Genomic DNA, 19466 nt, shown 5'->3' with positions numbered 1-19466 from the left:
ATCTCACACAAATCTTACTCAGCGTCACAAATCTCACACAAATCTTACTCAGCGTCACAAATCTCACACAAATCTTACTCAGCGTCACAAATCTCACACACATCTTACTCAGCGTCACAAATCTCACACAAATCTTACTCAGCGTCACAAATCTCACACAAATCTTACTCAGCGTCACAAATCTCACACAAATCTTACTCAGCGTCACAAATCTCACACAAATCTTACTCAGCGTCACAAATCTCACACAAATCTTACTCAGCATCACAAATCTCACACAAATCTTACTCAGCGTCATAAATCTCACACAAATCTTACTCAGCGTCACAAATCTCACGCAAATCTTACTCAGCGTCACAAATCTCACACAAATCTTACTCAGCGTCACAAATCTCACACAAATCTTACTCAGCGTCACAAATTTCACACAAATCTTACTCAGCGTCACAAATTTCACACAAATCTTACTCAGCGTCACAAATCTCACACAAATCTTACTCAGCGTCATAAATCTCACACAAATCTTACTCAGCGTCACAAATCTCACACAAATCTTACCCCCCCCCCCCCCCGTCCCACGCGTCGCACTGCTATCGAAACTTCCCCGAAACTCAGCAACTCGAGTTTGTTAAAGGAAGTTAAATAACTTTGTTTGTTTATCGTTGTTGTTGTTGTTGTTTGTTGCACAGGGGACGGAGTTGTCGTGAACTTCGAAACGATGAATCCCATTAAGGTCTCGACAAGTGAGTACGGAGCAACAGAGCCGAGTGCACCTCACTGGATCACAAAGCCGCGTTGCTTCGACACGTTTTCAGCTGTGAAACTCGATTCGAGGCCTTCGTGACTGCAGGAACTGCTCTTTGGGTACTTTCGGTAAAGTGACGTCGAGCGAAATTAAATTAAATCATGATTGAGTACGACGTTTCGATCGCAACACGGGCAACCATCATCAGGTAGAAATGAATGAGGAAAGAAACGTAGCAAAAACTTGGAAATATAATGCGATACAACACAGAGAGTCGGCCAACACAACAGTCAACACCCCACCTGGTTGATTAACGTCCTTCCAAAGATTGCTAAATTTGAGAGACAAAACATAGACACGGAGACAGACAGACAGGCAGAGAGAGACACAGACAGAGGCACACAGAGAGACACACAACATAGACACACAGAGAGAGACACAAGCAGAGAGAGACTCACACAGAGACACACAGAGAGAGACACACAACATAGAAACACAGAGAGAGACACAACATAGACACACAGAGAGAGACACAAGCAGAGAGAGACTCGCACAGAGACACACAGAGAGAGACACAAGCAGAGAGAGACTCACACAGAGACGCACAGAGAGAGACACACAACATAGACACACAGAGAGACACACAACATAGACACGGAGACAGACACACAGACAAGCAGAGAGAGAGACTCACACGGAGACACACAGAGAGAGACACACAACATAGACACACAGAGAAACACACAAGCAGAGAGAGACTCACACAGAGACACACAGAAAGAGACACACAACATAGAAACACAGAGAGAGACACACAACATTGACACACAGGGAGACACACAAGCAGAGAGAGACAACACAGAGACACACAGAGAGAAACTCACACAGACACACAGAGAGAGAGAGACTCACACAGAGACACACAGAGAGAGACACACAACATAGACACACAGGGAGACACACAAGCAGAGAGAGACTCACACAGAGACACACAGAGAGAGACACACAACATAGAAACACAGAGAGAGACACACAACATAGACACACAGGGAGACACACAAGCAGAGAGAGACAACACAGAGACACACAGAGAGAGACTCACACAGAGACACACAAGCAGAGAGAGACTCACACAGAGACACACAGAGAGAGACACACAACATAGACACACAGGGAGACACACAAGCAGAGAAAGACTCACACAGAGACACACAGAGAGACACACAACATAGACACGGAGACAGACAGACAGACAAGCAGAGAGAGACTCACACGGAGACACACAGAGAGAGACACACAACATAGACACACAGGGAGACACACAAGCAGAGAGAGACAACACAGAGAGACACACACAAGCAGAGAGAGACTCACACAGAGACACACAGAGAGAGACACACAACATAGACACACAGAGAGACACACAAGCAGAGAGAGACTCACACAGAGGCACACAGAGAGAGACACACAACATAGAAACACAGAGAGAGACACAAGCAGAGAGAGACAACACAGAGACACACAGAGAGAGACACACAACATGGACACACAGGGAGACACACAAGCAGAGAGAGACGCACACAGAGACACACAGAGAGAGACACACAACAAGGACACACAGACACACAAGCAGAGAGATACAACATAGAGACACACAGAGAGAGACTCACACAGAGACACACAGAGAGAGAGACAAACATAGACACACAGACAGACACACAAGCAGAGAGAGACTCACACAGAGACACACAGAGAGAGACACAAAGAGAGAGAGACAGAGAGACTCACACAGAGACACAGAGAGAGAGACTCACACATAGACACACAGAGAGAGACTCACACAGAGACACACAGAGAGACACACACATAGACACGGAGACAGACAGACACACAAGCAGAGAGAGACAACACAGAGACACAGAGAGAGACTCAACAACCCCATCCACTCACCCACTCACATACCCACCCACCCACTCACAAACCCACTCACATACTCCACCCACCCACTCCACTCACTAACATACCCACCCACTCAGATACCCACCCACCCACTCATATACCCACCCACCCACCCACTCACATACCCACCCACCCACTCACATACCCACCCACTCACAAACCCACTCACATACTCCACCCACTCACAAACCCACTCACATACTCCACCCACCCACTCCACTCACTAACATACCCACCCACTCACATACCCACCTACCCACTCACAAACCCACTCACATACTCCACCCACCCACCCCACTCACTAACATACCCACCCACCCACTCACATACCCACCCACCCACTCATATACCCACCCACCCACTCACATACCCACCCACCCACTCACATACCCACCCACCCACTCACATACCCACCCACCCACTCACAAACCCACTCACATACTCCACCCACTCACAAACCCACTCACATACTCCACCCAACCACCCCATCCACTCACCCACCCACCCCATCCACTCACCCACCCCCCACCCACCCACCCACCCTACCCACCACGCCCACCCACCCACTCACAAACCCACTCACATACTCCACCCACCCACTCCACTCACTAACATACCCACCCACCCACTCACATACCCACCCACCCACTCATATACCCACCCACCCACCCACTCACATACCCACCCACCCACTCACATACCCACCCACCCACTCACATACCCACCCACCCACTCACAAACCCACTCACATACTCCACCCACTCACAAACCCACTCACATACTCCACCCAACCACCCCATTCCACTCACCCACCCACCCCATCCACTCACCCACCCCCCACCCACCCACCCACCCTACCCACCACGCCCACCCACCCACTCACCGCACCCCCTCCTGTCGATGCGATCTCCGCCACCCTCCCGCAAGGCTGCGGCATCGCCAACGCGTCCGTCCTGAGCGCCTGGCCCTGGCAGGTGACCATCACGAGGCTTGGGGACGACCTGCAGTGCCTCGGCTCCCTGCTGTCCAACTCCTGGGTGGTGACAGCGGCGAGCTGCCTGCTGGAGAGGTCAGCCCCGGGGCCTTCGTCAAGGCAGTCCCCAGAATTGTCACCTAGAGGCCACCTCGAGTTCGGGATTTCGCGAGTTTTCCCACCGTATTGTCGAGTTACTAAATACGTTCACATTAATCCCTCGCTAAGTGTCACACTTCTGAGTTATCGAGTTACTAAATGCGTTCATTAATCCCTGGCTAAGTGTCCCACTCCTGAGTTATCGAGTTACTAAATGTGTTCATTAATCCCTCGCTAAGCATCCCACTTCTGAGATATCGAGTTACTAAATACGTTCATTAATCCCTGGCTAAGTGTCACACTCCTGAGTTATCGAGTTACTAAATGTGTTCATTAATCCCTCGCTAAGTGTCTCACTTCTGAGATATCGAGTTACTAAATACGTTCATTAATCCCTGGCTAAGTGTCACACTCCTGAGTTATCGAGTTACTAAATGTGTTCATTAATCCCTCGCTAAGTGTCTCACTTCTGAGTTATCGAGTTACTAAATGTGTTCATTAATCCCTCGCTAAGTGTCACACTTCTGAGTTATCGAGTTACTAAATGTGTTCATTAATCCCTCGTTAAGTGTCACACTCCTGAGTTATCGAGTTACTAAATGTGTTCATTAATCCCTCGCTAAGTGTCACACTCCTGAGTTATCGAGTTACTAAATGTGTTCATTAATCCTTCGCTAATTGTCCCACTCCTGAGTTATCGAGTTACTAAATGTGTTCATTAATCCCTGGCTAATTGTCCCGCTCCTGAGTTATCGAGTTACTAAATGTGTTCATTAATCCCTCGCTAAGTGTCACACTCCTGAGTTATCGAGTTACTAAATGTGTTCATTAATCCCACGCTAAGTGTCACACTCCTGAGTTATCGAGTTACTAAATGTGTTCATTAATCCCTCGCTAAGTGTCACACTCCTGAGTTATCGAGTTACTAAATGTGTTCATTAATCTCTCGCTAAGTGTCACACTCCTGAGTTATCGAGTTACTAAATGTGTTCATTAATCCCTCGCTAATTGTCCCACTCCTGAGATATCGAGTTACTAAATGTGTTCATTAATCCCTCGCTAAGTGTCACACTCCTGAGTTATCGAGTTACTAAATGTGTTCATTGATCCCTCGCTACGTGTCACACTCTTGAGTTATAGAGTTACTAAATGTGTTCATTAATCCCTCGCTAAGTGTCACACTCCTGAGTTATCGAGTTACTAAATGTGTTCATTAATCCCTCGCTAAGTGTCACACTCCTGAGTTATCGAGTTACTAAATGTGCTCATTAATCCCTCGCTAAGTGTCTCACTTCTGAGTTATCGAGTTACTAAATGTGTTCATTAATCCCTCGCTAAGTGTCACACTCCTGAGTTATCGAGTTACTAAATGTGTTAATTAATCCCTAGCTAAGTGTCCCGCTCCTGAGTTATCGAGTTACTAAATGTGTTCATTAATCCCTCGCTACGTGTCCCCTTCTGAGTTGTGGAGTTACTAAATGTGTCCATTAATCCCTCGCTAAGTGTCACACTCCTGAGTTATCGAGTTACTAAATGTGTTCATTAATCCCTCGCTAAGTGTCACACTCTTGAGTTATCGAGTTACTAAATGTGTTCATTAATCCCTGGCTACGTGTCCCACTCCTGAGTTATCGAGTTACTAAATGTGTTCATTAATCCCTGGCTAAGTGTCCCACTTCTGAGATATCGAGTTACTAAATGTGTTCATTAATCCCTGGCTAAGTGTCACACTCCTGAGTTATCGAGTTACTAAATGTGTTCATTAATCCCTGGCTAAGTGTCACACTCCTGAGTTATCGAGTTACTAAATGTGTTCATTAATCCCTGGCTAAGTGTCCCACTTCTGAGATATCGAGTTACTAAATGTGTTCATTAATCCCTGGCTAAGTGTCACACTCCTGAGTTATCGAGTTACTAAATGTGTTCATTAATCTCTCGCTAAGTGTCACACTCCTGAGTTATCGAGTTACTAAATGTGTTCATTAATCCCTCGCTAATTGTCCCACTCCTGAGATATCGAGTTACTAAATGTTTTCATTAATCCCTCGCTAAGTGTCACACTCCTGAGTTATCGAGTTACTAAATGTGTTCATTGATCCCTGGCTGTGTCCGACTTCAGAATTCTCGAGTTACAAAATGTGTTCATTAATCCCTCATTATACAATAACTATATTTGCGAGTTTCCCATATTTGCGAGTTACTGAATTGGCACAATAATTCCCTACTCGCGAGCGTGCATGCCAGACCACCAACCAACTTTCACACTCGTGTACGTGTGTTTTTGCATGTGTGTAAGCGCGTGTATGTGTGTATGTACGTGTGTGTCTCCTCGCGGTGCCGGATGGGCAACTCTGTCGTGGACAATGCTGTGGGGGGAGGGCCAATTCCGATTGGCTCCTCCCCTCATGGCGTCTGTTTCCACCACAGTGGCTAAACGGGGGCTCTGGACGGGTGCGAGGGGCTGGTAACCCCTCCACTTTCAATTAATTACCACTAAACCACGAGTTAAACTGAAATATGTAACTAGTAAGCTTGTGCCGGAGGCTCCAGGTGGACAGGCGTCTATGACGTCTCCTGGCCAAACCCCAATTGGCGGAGCCAGGAGATTGAATCTCTAGCCTCGGGGCTCCTCCAGAAACAACAAAAAGCCACTACGGTTGGCCACGTGGAATGTTCGAACACTCACTGCGGAGGAGAGGCTGCCACTCCTCTGTCGGGAGCTGGACCAGTACCGCCTGGATCTCTGTGGCATTCAGGAGGTCCGGTGGGCCGGTTCTGGCTCCTGCCACCATGAGGGGTGGACAGTCCTCTACTCGGGGCAGCAGATTGCCAAACAACAGGGTGTGGCTCTTCTTTTGAACAAAAGAATGAAGGGGGCGTGGGAGCGTGGCGGTGAGGTGTGAGAAGCTGTAAGCCCCAGGCTACTTTAGGCTCGCCTTCCCATCAACCGGAGGCGAGGAGTGGTGGCCGTGGTTACTTATGCCCCCACCGAAGACGAACATCCGTGGAGGGATGCAAGCAAAGCTGATGAGTCAGATGCCTTCTATGACCTCCTGTCACAGGTGCTGGCTAAAGTGGCACCTCGAGATAGAGTCATCATGTTGGGTGACTTCAATGCCCGAGTTGGTCATGATGCTGGCACCTGGTCTGCAGTGATTGGAGGGCATGGGCCATATCAGCTCAATAACAACGGTAGGAGGCTGCTAGATTTTTGTGCAGCCCATGGGCTTGTAATTACCAACATGCTGTTCCGGCATCAGCGCATCCACACAACATCATGGATGCATGCCAGGTCCAAGCAAGAACATCTGCTGGACTACATAGTGACGGACCAGCGGATGCGAGCCCAAGTCCTTGACACCAGGACCTACCGTGGAGCTAATCTGCCCTCTGACCATCGACTAGTCATCTGTAAGATGCGCCTGCCATTCTTCCACTCCGGTGGTGAGTGTACACCCAGGACCCCATTCTAACCTAAAGTGGCCTGGTCTCAGTTATCTGATGAAAGTTGCAAGCGAGAATTTCATCATCGCTTGCGGCTGGGATTGGCATCATCCCCCACTCCTCCTGATGTCGAGGGTTAATGGGCGAGGTTTAGGACTGTGACTAATGCAGCTGAAATGGCTGCTTTGGGTATGCGGTCCAGACTTCCCCTGAGACCCTGGCTGACAGAGGTGTTCAGGATGGTTGAGAAAAAGTGACAGGCCCATTGTCATCGGCTACAGAATCCCACGTCAGAGAATGAGGAGGCTTACCGCTGCCTTCGCTCGGAGGTTCGGAGAGCCGTGAGGTGCTGCAAGGATGGGTGGTGGTCGCAGGTTGCTGAGGAGATGGAGTCTACCTCAGTGGCCCGCGATCACAAATCTCTATTTAACTCCATCATAAAAGTAACCTGCAGCGCCACACCTATTACCATCATTAGGGGAAAAAACGGTGATCCAATCTCCGACCCCCAGAAACAGGTTTGCAGATTTGCTGAGCATTTCTGTGAGGTCCTGGGGGAGGGAGAATCCCTTAGACAGGAAAACATCGTGGCACAAAGTGAGGATGACCCTGCTGAGGCTGTGGTGCCTCAAATATTGGAAGAAGTCACCCCCTGTGAGTGGCTGGCTGAAGTACCATCTGTTGAGGAAGTACTGAAGGCGATCTAGAGTCTGAGACCAGGAAAGGCAGCGGGCAGAGATGATCTCCCAAGCGAAATGCTGAGGGAGGGTGGCGTTTGTGCACAGACTGCACTATATGACATCATAACAACAGTCTGGACCACTGGACAGGTTCCGCAGGATTGGAAGGATGCCCTGGTGGTCCCCCTCTTTAAGAAGGGGGACCGCACAGACTGTAACAACAACAGGGGCATCTCACTCCTCAGTGTGCCGGGAAAGGTCCTGGCGAGGATTATTCAACATCGCCTTGCCAGCCACACTGAGGAGAGGCTTGCGGAGCCCCAATGCGGTTTCAGGAAAGGGCGGTCCTGCACAGATGCCATATTTTCTGTCTGTCTGCTACAGCAGAGATGTAGGGAATTCCAACAAGACCTACATCTCTGCTTTATTGACCTGGTCAAGGCCTATGATACCATCAGTAGGCCTGAGCTCTGGGTTGTTCTTCGTGCTTTTGGAGTCCCTGACCCTCTGCTCACGATCATTAAGGACCTTCATGATGGTGAGTGGGCCCGGGTAAAACTACGTGGCCGAGAGTCAGAGCCATTCCCTGTACACCTTGGGGTGCGACAGGGATGTCCTCTGGCTACCACATTATTTAACATCTAATTTGGCCACGTAGTTCGTGAAGCCTTCAATAGCTGTACCCGGGGAATCTACATTTGGTACAGATATAATGGGAGGCTGATCGATGCCCGGGTGCGGTCAAGGGATGGCTCCCTATTGCTCAACCACGTTATGTATGCCGATGATTTGGTAATAGCTGCTCATTCAGAGGAAGAGTTGGATACGCTGCTGCTGAGACTGAAGCGTGCCACTAAGAGATGGGGCCTACCATCAGCCCCACCAAAACTAAGCACCTGCCTGGGCATTTTGTACCATCGGACACTCCACCCCCACAACTCCCAATCGGTGATGGGGCAGTTGTGGAGAAAGTGGAGAGTTTCCCATACCTGGGCAGTGTGCTTATGACTGGCTCCAGTTTAACAGCAGAGGTCTCACTCCGAATCAGTCGAGCGGCAATATCTTTTCATCGGTTGCGTAACGCTGTGTGGAAGCTACCTGGTCTGTCGCTCCGCACTAAGCTTCGGGTCTTCTCGGCCACGGTCATTCCCTCCCTTCTCTACGCTTGCGAAACGTGGACCCCCCTAATGGAACATCTTCGCCGGTTAGAAACATTTAGGCTGGCCTGCCTACGATCCATCCTGGGTTTAACCAGACTGGATTGTGTGAGGAGCTCACAAATCCTTGGAAGATCTGGGCAGGGTCCCATCGGTGAGCTCCTCCGGCAGGGAAGGCTGCGATGGCTGGGTCATGTAGCCCGCATGCCCAGCCACCGCATGCCGAAACAGCTTTTGTTTGGCCGGATTGAGGAGGCTAAGCGGGCGCGGCACGGGCTAGAGAAGAGATGGAGTGATGTGGTACAAGAGGACGTGGAGCTGAGTGGACTTGCCGATGACTGGTACCAGCGGTGTCGAGATCGGCCTCTGTGGAGGAGGCTCGTGAAGGACGCTACTGGGCAGTTGGAGGCAGTCGCCCTCCAACAACAACGGAGGGCGGAGGAGCGACGCTCACAACAACGAGCGGAGCGCCGGGTGGCTAAAGCACAGGAGGTTGGCACAGTAGGGGGCACAGGTGGTGCATCAGCCAGTCATCTCAGTCAGTCGACCCGTGGCACCTGGGTCTGCCCAGTGACCTCCTGCCAGCGGGCGTTCGACACTTCACGTGGCCTCACGGTGCACATAGCCTGGCACAAGCGTCGTGGTGACGTCACCGCCACTTAGTGGCGAATGGCGGTTGTTGTTGTATGTGTGTGTGTATGTAGGCGCGTATGTGTGTATGTGTAAGTGTGTACGTGTGTGTATGTGTGTATGTGTGTATGTGTGTGTATGTATGTTTGTGTATGTGTGTGTGTACGTGTGTGTTTGTATGTGTGTGTGTGTATCTGTACGTGTGTATGTGTATATGTGTGTATGTATGTATATGTGTGTGTATGTGTGTGTATGTGTGTGTGTATATACGTGTGTGTGTATGTGTGCGTATGTGTGTATGTGTTTGTGTAAGTGTATGTGTGTTTGTGTGTATGTGTGAGTATGTGTGTGTGTGTATTCGTGTGTATGTGTGTGTATGTGTGCATGTGTGTGTGTGTATGTCTGTATGTGTGTATGTGTGTGTATGTGTGTGTGTGTCTGTACGTGTGTACGTGTGTGTATGTGTGTGTGTGTATGTGTGTACGTACGTGTGTATGTGTGTGTTTGTGTGTGTGTGTACGTGTGTATGTGTGTATGTGTGTGTATGTGTGTATATGTGTATATATGTGTGTATGTATGTATGTGTACGTGTGTGTGTGTGTGTGTACGTGTACGTGCGTGTGTGCGTGTACGCGCGTGCACGTCCGCTCAGCCCCAACAACTACACCTGGATCTGCGCCACGGTCTCGGGCGAGCGTCTGGCGGCGACGTCCGTGGCGGTCCACCCCAAGTTCTCCGCGGTGACCGGCGGCGGCCACGACGTCGCTATGCTGCGGCTGGGCCAGCCGGCCACGTTGGGGCCGGCGGCAGCCCAGGCGGTGTGCCTGCCCAGGCGACACGAGCAGAGCCCCACGCTGGGACGCAGCTGCCAGGCGCTGGGCTTGAGGCGCAGCGACGGTGGGTAGTGTATAGTGTATAGCTAGTAGGTTAGTGTACGTCATGTAGTGTATAGCTAGTACGTTAGTGTACGTCATGTAGTGTGTAGCTAGTAGGTTAGTGTACGTCATGTAGTGTGTAGTGTATAGCTAGTACGTTAGTGTACGTCATGTAGTGTATAGTGTGTAGCTAGTAGGTTAGTGTACGTCATGCGGTGTATAGTGTATAGCTCGTACGTTAGTGTACGTCATGTAGTGTATAGTGTACAGCTAGTAGGTTAGTGTACGTCATGTAGTGTGTAGTGTATAGCTAGTAGGTTAGTGTACGTCATGTAGTGTGTAGTGTATAGCTAGTAGGTTAGTGTACGTCATGTAGTGTGTAGTGTACAGCTAGTAGGTTAGTGTACGTCATGTAGTGTGTAGTGTATAGCTAGTACGTTAGTGTACGTCATGTAGTGTATAGCTAGTAGGTTAGTGTACGTCATGTAGTGTATAGTGTATAGCTAGTAGGTTAGTGTACGTCATGTAGTGTATAGTGTATAGCTCGTACGTTAGTGTACGTCATGTAGTGTATAGTGTACAGCTAGTAGGTTAGTGTACGTCATGTAGTGTGTAGTGTATAGCTAGTAGGTTAGTGTACGTCATGTAGTGTGTAGTGTATAGCTAGTAGGTTAGTGTACGTCATGTAGTGTGTAGTGTACAGCTAGTAGGTTAGTGTACGTCATGTAGTGTGTAGTGTATAGCTAGTACGTTAGTGTACGTCATGTAGTGTATAGCTAGTACGTTAGTGTACGTCATGTAGTGTATAGTGTATAGCTAGTAGGTTAGTGTACGTCATGTAGTGTATAGTGTATAGCTCGTACGTTAGTGTACGTCATGTAGTGTATAGTGTACAGCTAGTAGGTTAGTGTACGTCATGTAGTGTGTAGTGTATAGCTAGTAGGTTAGTGTACGTCATGTAGTGTGTAGTGTATAGCTAGTAGGTTAGTGTACGTCATGTAGTGTGCAGTGTACAGCTAGTAGGTTAGTGTACGTCATGTAGTGTGTAGTGTATAGCTAGTACGTTAGAGTACGTCATGTAGTGTATAGCTAGTACGTTAGTGTACGTCATGTAGTGTATAGTGTATAACTAGTAGGTTAGTGTACGTCATGTAGTGTATAGTGTATAGCTAGTACGTTAGTGTACGTCATGTAGTGTATAGCTAGTACGTTAGTGTACGTCATGTAGTGTATAGTGTATAGCTAGTAGGTTAGTGTACGTCATGTAGTGTGTAGTGTATAGCTAGTACGTTAGTGTACGTCATGTAGTGTACAGCTAGTACGTTAGTGTACGTCATGTAGTGTATAGTGTATAGCTAGTAGGTTAGTGTACGTCATGTAGTGTGTAGTGTATAGCTAGTACGTTAGTGTACGTCATGTAGTGTATAGTGTACAGCTAGTAGGTTAGTGTACGTCATGTAGTGTGTAGTGTATAGCTAGTAGGTTAGTGTACGTCATGTAGTGTGTAGTGTATAGCTAGTAGGTTAGTGTACGTCATGTAGTGTGTAGTGTATAGCTAGTACGTTAGTGTACGTCATGTAGTGTGTAGTGTACAGCTAGTAGGTTAGTGTACGTCATGTAGTGTGTAGTGTATAGCTAGTACGTTAGTGTACGTCATGTAGTGTATAGCTAGTACGTTAGTGTACGTCATGTAGTGTATAGTGTATAACTAGTAGGTTAGTGTACGTCATGTAGTGTATAGTGTATAGCTAGTACGTTAGTGTACGTCATGTAGTGTATAGCTAGTACGTTAGTGTACGTCATGTAGTGTATAGTGTATAGCTAGTAGGTTAGTGTACGTCATGTAGTGTGTAGTGTATAGCTAGTACGTTAGTGTACGTCATGTAGTGTACAGCTAGTACGTTAGTGTACGTCATGTAGTGTATAGTGTATAGCTAGTAGGTTAGTGTACGTCATGTAGTGTGTAGTGTATAGCTAGTACGTTAGTGTACGTCATGTAGTGTATAGTGTACAGCTAGTACGTTAGTGTACGTCATGTAGTGTGTAGTGTATAGCTAGTACGTTAGTGTACGTCACGTAGTGTACAGCTAGTACGTTAGTGTACGTCATGTAGTGTGTAGTGTATAGCTAGTAGGTTAGTGTACGTCATGTAGTGTATAGTGTACAGCTAGTACGTTAGTGTACGTCATGTAGTGTACAGCTAGTACGTTAGTGTACGTCATGCAGTGTGTAGTGTATAGCTAGTACGTTAGTGTACGTCATGTAGTGTGTAGTGTATAGCTAGTAGGTTAGTGTACGTCATGTAGTGTATAGTGTACAGCTAGTACGTTAGTGTACGTCATGTAGTGTATAGTGTATAGCTAGTACGTTAGTGTACGTCATGTAGTGTATAGTGTATACCTAGTACGTTAGTGTACGTCATGTAGTGTGTAGTGTATAGCTAGTACGTTAGTGTACGTCATGTAGTGTACAGCTAGTAGGTTAGTGTACGTTATGTAGTGTATAGTGTACAGCTAGTACGTTAGTGTACGTCATGTAGTGTACAGCTAGTACGTTAGTGTACGTCATGTAGTGTATAGTGTATAGCTAGTACGTTAGTGTACGTCATGTAGTGTGTAGTGTATAGCTAGTACGTTAGTGTACGTCATGTAGTGTGTAGTGTATAGCTCGTACGTTAGTGTACGTCATGTAATGTACAGCTAGTACGTTAATGTACGTCATGGAGTGTATAGCTAGTAGGTTAGTGTACGTCATGTAGTGTGTAGTGTATAGCTAGTACGTTAGTGTACGTCATGTAGTGTATAGTGTACAGCTAGTAGGTTAGTGTACGTCATGTAGTGTATAGTGTACAGTTAGTAGGTTAGTGTACGTCATGTAGTGTGTAGTGTATAGCTAGTACGTTAGTGTACATTATGTAGTGTATAGTGTATAGCTAGTACGTTAGTGTAGGTCATGTAGTGTATAGCTAGTACGTTAGTGTACGTCATGTAGTGTATAGTGTACAGCTAGTACGTTAGTGTACCTCATGTAGTGTATAGTGTATAGCTAGTACGTTAGTGTACGTCATGTAGTGTGTAGTGTATAGCTAGTACGTTAGTGTACGTCATGTAGTGTATAGCTAGTACGTTAGTGTACGTCATGTAGTGTATAGTGTACAGCTAGTACGTTAGTGTACGTCATGTAGTGTATAGTGTATAGCTAGTACGTTAGTGTACGTCATGTAGTGTGTAGTGTATAGCTCGTACGTTAGTGTACGTCATGTAGTGTATAGCGTATAGCTCGTACGTTAGTGTACGTCATGCAGTGTATAGTGTATAGCTAGTACGTTAGTGTACGTCATGTAGTGTATAGCTAGTACGTTAGTGTACGTCATGTAGTGTGTAGTGTATAGCTAGTAGGGTAGTGTACGTCATGTAGTGTATAGTGTATAGCTAGTAGGTTAGTGTACGTCATGTAGTGTATAGTGTATAGCTAGTACGTTAGTGTACGTCATGTAGTGTATAGTGTACAGCTAGTACGTTAGTGTACGTCATGTAGTGTGTAGTGTATAGTGTACGTTAGTGTACGTCATGTAGTTTATAGCTAGTACGTTAGTGTACGTCATGTAGTGTGTAGTGTATAGCTAGTACGTTAGTGTACGTCATGTAGTGTATAGTGTATAGCTAGTACGTTAGTGTACGTCATGTAGTGTATAGTGTATAGCTAGTACGTTAGTGTACGTCATGTAGTGTGTAGTGTATAGCTAGTACGTTAGTGTACGTCATGTAGTGTACAGCTAGTACGTTAGTGTACGTCATGTAGTGTATAGTGTATAGCTAGTAGGTTAGTGTACGTCATGTAGTGTGTAGTGTATAGCTAGTACGTTAGTGTACGTCATGTAGTGTATAGTGTACAGCTAGTACGTTAGTGTACGTCATGTAGTGTGTAGTGTATAGCTAGTACGTTAGTGTACGTCACGTAGTGTACAGCTAGTACGTTAGTGTACGTCATGTAGTGTGTAGTGTATAGCTAGTAGGTTAGTGTACGTCATGTAGTGTATAGTGTACAGCTAGTACGTTAGTGTACGTCATGTAGTGTACAGCTAGTACGTTAGTGTACGTCATGCAGTGTGTAGTGTATAGCTAGTACGTTAGTGTACGTCATGTAGTGTGTAGTGTATAGCTAGTAGGTTAGTGTACGTCATGTAGTGTATAGTGTACAGCTAGTACGTTAGTGTACGTCATGTAGTGTATAGTGTATAGCTAGTACGTTAGTGTACGTCATGTAGTGTATAGTGTATACCTAGTACGTTAGTGTACGTCATGTAGTGTGTAGTGTATAGCTAGTACGTTAGTGTACGTCATGTAGTGTACAGCTAGTAGGTTAGTGTACGTTATGTAGTGTATAGTGTACAGCTAGTACGTTAGTGTACGTCATGTAGTGTACAGCTAGTACGTTAGTGTACGTCATGTAGTGTATAGTGTATAGCTAGTACGTTAGTGTACGTCATGTAGTGTGTAGTGTATAGCTAGTACGTTAGTGTACGTCATGTAGTGTGTAGTGTATAGCTCGTACGTTAGTGTACGTCATGTAATGTACAGCTAGTACGTTAATGTACGTCATGGAGTGTATAGCTAGTAGGTTAGTGTACGTCATGTAGTGTGTAGTGTATAGCTAGTACGTTAGTGTACGTCATGTAGTGTATAGTGTACAGCTAGTAGGTTAGTGTACGTCATGTAGTGTATAGTGTACAGTTAGTAGGTTAGTGTACGTCATGTAGTGTGTAGTGTATAGCTAGTACGTTAGTGTACATTATGTAGTGTATAGTGTATAGCTAGTACGTTAGTGTAGGTCATGTAGTGTATAGCTAGTACGTTAGTGTACGTCATGTAGTGTATAGTGTACAGCTAGTACGTTAGTGTACCTCATGTAGTGTATAGTGTATAGCTAGTACGTTAGTGTACGTCATGTAGTGTGTAGTGTATAGCTAGTACGTTAGTGTACGTCATGTAGTGTATAGCTAGTACGTTAGTGTACGTCATGTAGTGTATAGTGTACAGCTAGTACGTTAGTGTACGTCATGTAGTGTATAGTGTATAGCTAGTACGTTAGTGTACGTCATGTAGTGTGTAGTGTATAGCTCGTACGTTAGTGTACGTCATGTAGTGTATAGCGTATAGCTCGTACGTTAGTGTACGTCATGCAGTGTATAGTGTATAGCTAGTACGTTAGTGTACGTCATGTAGTGTATAGCTAGTACGTTAGTGTACGTCATGTAGTGTGTAGTGTATAGCTAGTAGGGTAGTGTACGTCATGTAGTGTATAGTGTATAGCTAGTAGGTTAGTGTACGTCATGTAGTGTATAGTGTATAGCTAGTACGTTAGTGTACGTCATGTAGTGTATAGTGTACAGCTAGTACGTTAGTGTACGTCATGTAGTGTGTAGTGTATAGTGTACGTTAGTGTACGTCATGTAGTTTATAGCTAGTACGTTAGTGTACGTCATGTAGTGTGTAGTGTATAGCTAGTACGTTAGTGTACGTCATGTAGTGTATAGTGTATAGCTAGTACGTTAGTGTACGTCATGTAGTGTATAGTGTATAGCTAGTACGTTAGTGTACGTCATGTAGTGTGTAGTGTATAGCTAGTAGGTTAGTGTACGTCATGTAGTGTATAGCTAGTACGTTAGTGTACGTCATGTAGTGTGTAGTGTATAGCTAGTACGTTAGTGTACGTCATGTAGTGTACAGCTAGTACGTTAGTGTACGTCATGTAGTGTGTAGTGTATAGCTAGTACGTTAGTGTACGTCAGGTAGTGTGTAGTGTATAGCTAGTACGTTAGTGTACGTCATGTAGTGTACAGCTAGTAGGTTAGTGTACGTTATGTAGTGTATAGTGTATAGCTAGTACGTTAGTGTACGTCATGTAGTGTACAGCTAGTACGTTAGTGTACGTCATGTAGTGTACAGCTAGTACGTTAGTGTACGTCATGTAGTGTATAGCTAGTACGTTAGTGTACGTCATGTAGTGTGTAGTGTATAGCTAGTACGTTAGTGTACGTCATGTAGTGTACAGCTAGTACGTTAGTGTACGTCATGTAGTGTATAGCTAGTACGTTAGTGTACGTCATGTAGTGTATAGTGTATAGCTAGTACGTTAGTGTACGTCATGTAGTGTGTAGTGTATAGCTAGTACGTTAGTGTACATCATGTAGTGTATAGTGTATAGCTAGTACGTTAGTGTACGTCATGTAGTGTATAGTGTATAGCTAGTACGTTAGTGTACGTCATGTAGTGTATAGTGTATAGCTAGTACGTTAGTGTACGTCATGTAGTGTGTAGTGTATAGCTAGTACGTTAGGGTACGTCATGTAGTGTATAGTGTATAGCTAGTACGTTAGTGTACGTCATGTAGTGTATATTGTATAGCTAGTACGTTAGTGTACGTCATGTAGTGTATAGTGTACAGCTAGTACGTTAGTGTACGTCATGTAGTGTATAGTGTATATCTAATGTACTGGAATACGTCATTTAGTGTACGTGCGTGACATTATCGGCGATCACATTAGCAACGATGCCGATGATGTCACGGCCAGTGCGCCTGTGACATCATCATCTACACCTGTGACATCATCGTCGTGTCTCCCCCCCCCCCCCTAAACGCCTCAGGCTCTGTGTCGGCCCCCGCCGCTGAGGGCAACGTGCGCGTGGTGAACGAGTCGCTGTGCAGGCAGTCGTGGGGCAACTTCACCCGCGGGATGATGATGTGTGCAGCCAAGCGTCAGGGTTGGGCCAGTAGCTGTCAGGTGACCCCAACACTACACTATACACGACACTACTATACACGACACTATACACTACACTATACACTACACTATACACTACACTGTACACTACACCACACACTACAATATACACTATACTATACACTACATTATACACTACACGATACACTACACTATACACTACACTATACACTACACTATACATTTACTACACACTACCCTATACACTACACTACACACTACAATATACACTACACCACACACTACACTATACACTACACTATACACTACACTACACTATACACTACACTATACACTACACTATACACTACACTATACACTACACGATAAACTACACTATACACTACACGATACACTACACTACTATACACTACACGATACACTACACGATACACTACACTATACACTACACTATACACTACACTACACACTACACTACACACTACACTATACACTACACTATACACTACAATATACACTACATTATACACTACACTAAACACTACACTATACACGACACTACTATACACTACACTATACACTACACTACACTACACACTAGACACTACACTATACACTACACTATACACTACACTATACACTACACTATACACTACACTATACACTACACTATACACTACACACTACAAAATACACTACACTATACACTACACGATACACGACACTATACATACATACAACAACAACCGCCATTCGCCACTAAGTGGCGGTGACGTCACCACGATGCTTGTGCCAGGCTATGTGCACCCTGAGGCCACGTGAAGTGTCGAACGCCCGCTGGCAGGAGGTCACTGGGCAGACCCAGGTGCCACGGGTCGACTGACTGAGGTGACTGGCTGATGCACCACCTGTGCTCCCTACTGTGCCAACCTGCTGTGCTTTAGCCACGCGACACTCCGCTCGTTGTTGTGAGCGTCGCTCCTCCGCCCTCCGTTGTTGTTGGAGGGCGACTGCCTCCAACTGCCCAGTAGCAGCGTCCTTCACGAGCCTCCTCCACAGAGGCCGATCTTGACACCGCTGGTACCGGTCATCGGCAAGTCCACTCAGCTCCAAGTCCTCCTGTACCACATCACTCCATCTCTTCTCTAGCCCGTGCCGCGCCCATTTAGCCCCCTCGATCCGGCCGAACAAAAGCTGTTTCGGCATGCGGTGGCTGGGCATGTGGGCTACATGACCCAGCCAACGCAGCCGTGCCTGCCGGAGGAGCTCACCGATGGGACCTTGCCCAGATCTTTCAAAGATTTGTGAGCTCTTCACACAATCCAGCCTGGTTAAACCCAGGATGGATCGTAGGCAGGCCAGCCTAAATGTTTCTAACCGGCAAAGATGTTCCATTAGGGGGGTCCACGTTTCGCAAGCGTAGAGAAAGGAGGGAATGACCGTGGCTGAGAAGACCTGAAGCTTCGTGTGGAGCGACAGACCAGGCAGCTTCCACACAGCGTTACGCAACTGCAAAAATATATTGTCGCTCGACTGATTCGGAGTGAGACCTCCGCTGCCAATTCGGAGCCGGTCATGAGCACACTGCCCAGTTATGGTAAACTCTCCACTCGCTCCACAACTGCCCCATCACCGATTGGGAGTTGTGGGGGCGGAGTGTCCGATCGTACAAAATACTCAGGCGGGTGCTTAGTTTTGGTGGGGCTGATGGTAAGGCCCCACCTCTTAGTGGCACGCTCCAGTTTCAGCAGAAGTGTCTCCAACTCCTCCTCTGAATGAGCAGCAATTACCAAATCATCGGCATACATAACGTGGTTGAGCAATATGGAGCCATCCCTTGACCGCACCCGGGCATCAATCAGCCTTCCATTATATCTGTACCAAATGGAAATTCCCCCGGTACAGCTATTAAAGGCTTCACGAACTACGTGCTCAAAATAGATGTTAAATAATGTGGGAGCCAGAGGACATCCCTGTCGCACCCCAAGGTGTACAGGAAATGGCTCTGTCTCCCGGCCACGTAGTATTAACCAGGGCCGCTCACCATCATGAAGGTCCTTAATGATCGTGAGCAGAGGGTCAGGGACTGTGAAAGCACAAAGAACAACCCAGAGCCCAGGCCTACTGATGGTATCATAGGCCTTGCCCAGGTTAATAAA

At 46.5% G+C, this 19466-nt stretch overlaps 1 long non-coding RNA gene across 1 annotated transcript; it reads left to right on the top strand.

Moving 5' to 3' along the window:
- The first annotated feature begins 687 nt into the window (after positions 1–687).
- On the top strand, positions 688–17989 carry LOC142907300 (uncharacterized). Its single transcript, XR_012930922.1, has 4 exons — positions 688–743; positions 3632–3773; positions 10340–10584; positions 17210–17989. It is a non-coding gene; the product is annotated as an uncharacterized LOC142907300 (long non-coding RNA).
- Positions 17990–19466: the final 1477 nt, after the last annotated feature.

The sequence above is a fragment of the Petromyzon marinus genome, chromosome 77, assembly GCF_048934315.1.
Source record: "Petromyzon marinus isolate PM22_M1 ecotype Great Lakes invasive population chromosome 77, UKy_Petmar_22M1.pri1.0, whole genome shotgun sequence".
NCBI classification, from domain to species: Eukaryota; Metazoa; Chordata; class Hyperoartia; order Petromyzontiformes; family Petromyzontidae; genus Petromyzon; species Petromyzon marinus.
The sequence above is the reverse complement of the archived record's forward strand: the minus strand, read 5'-3'. Positions and strand labels throughout refer to the sequence as shown.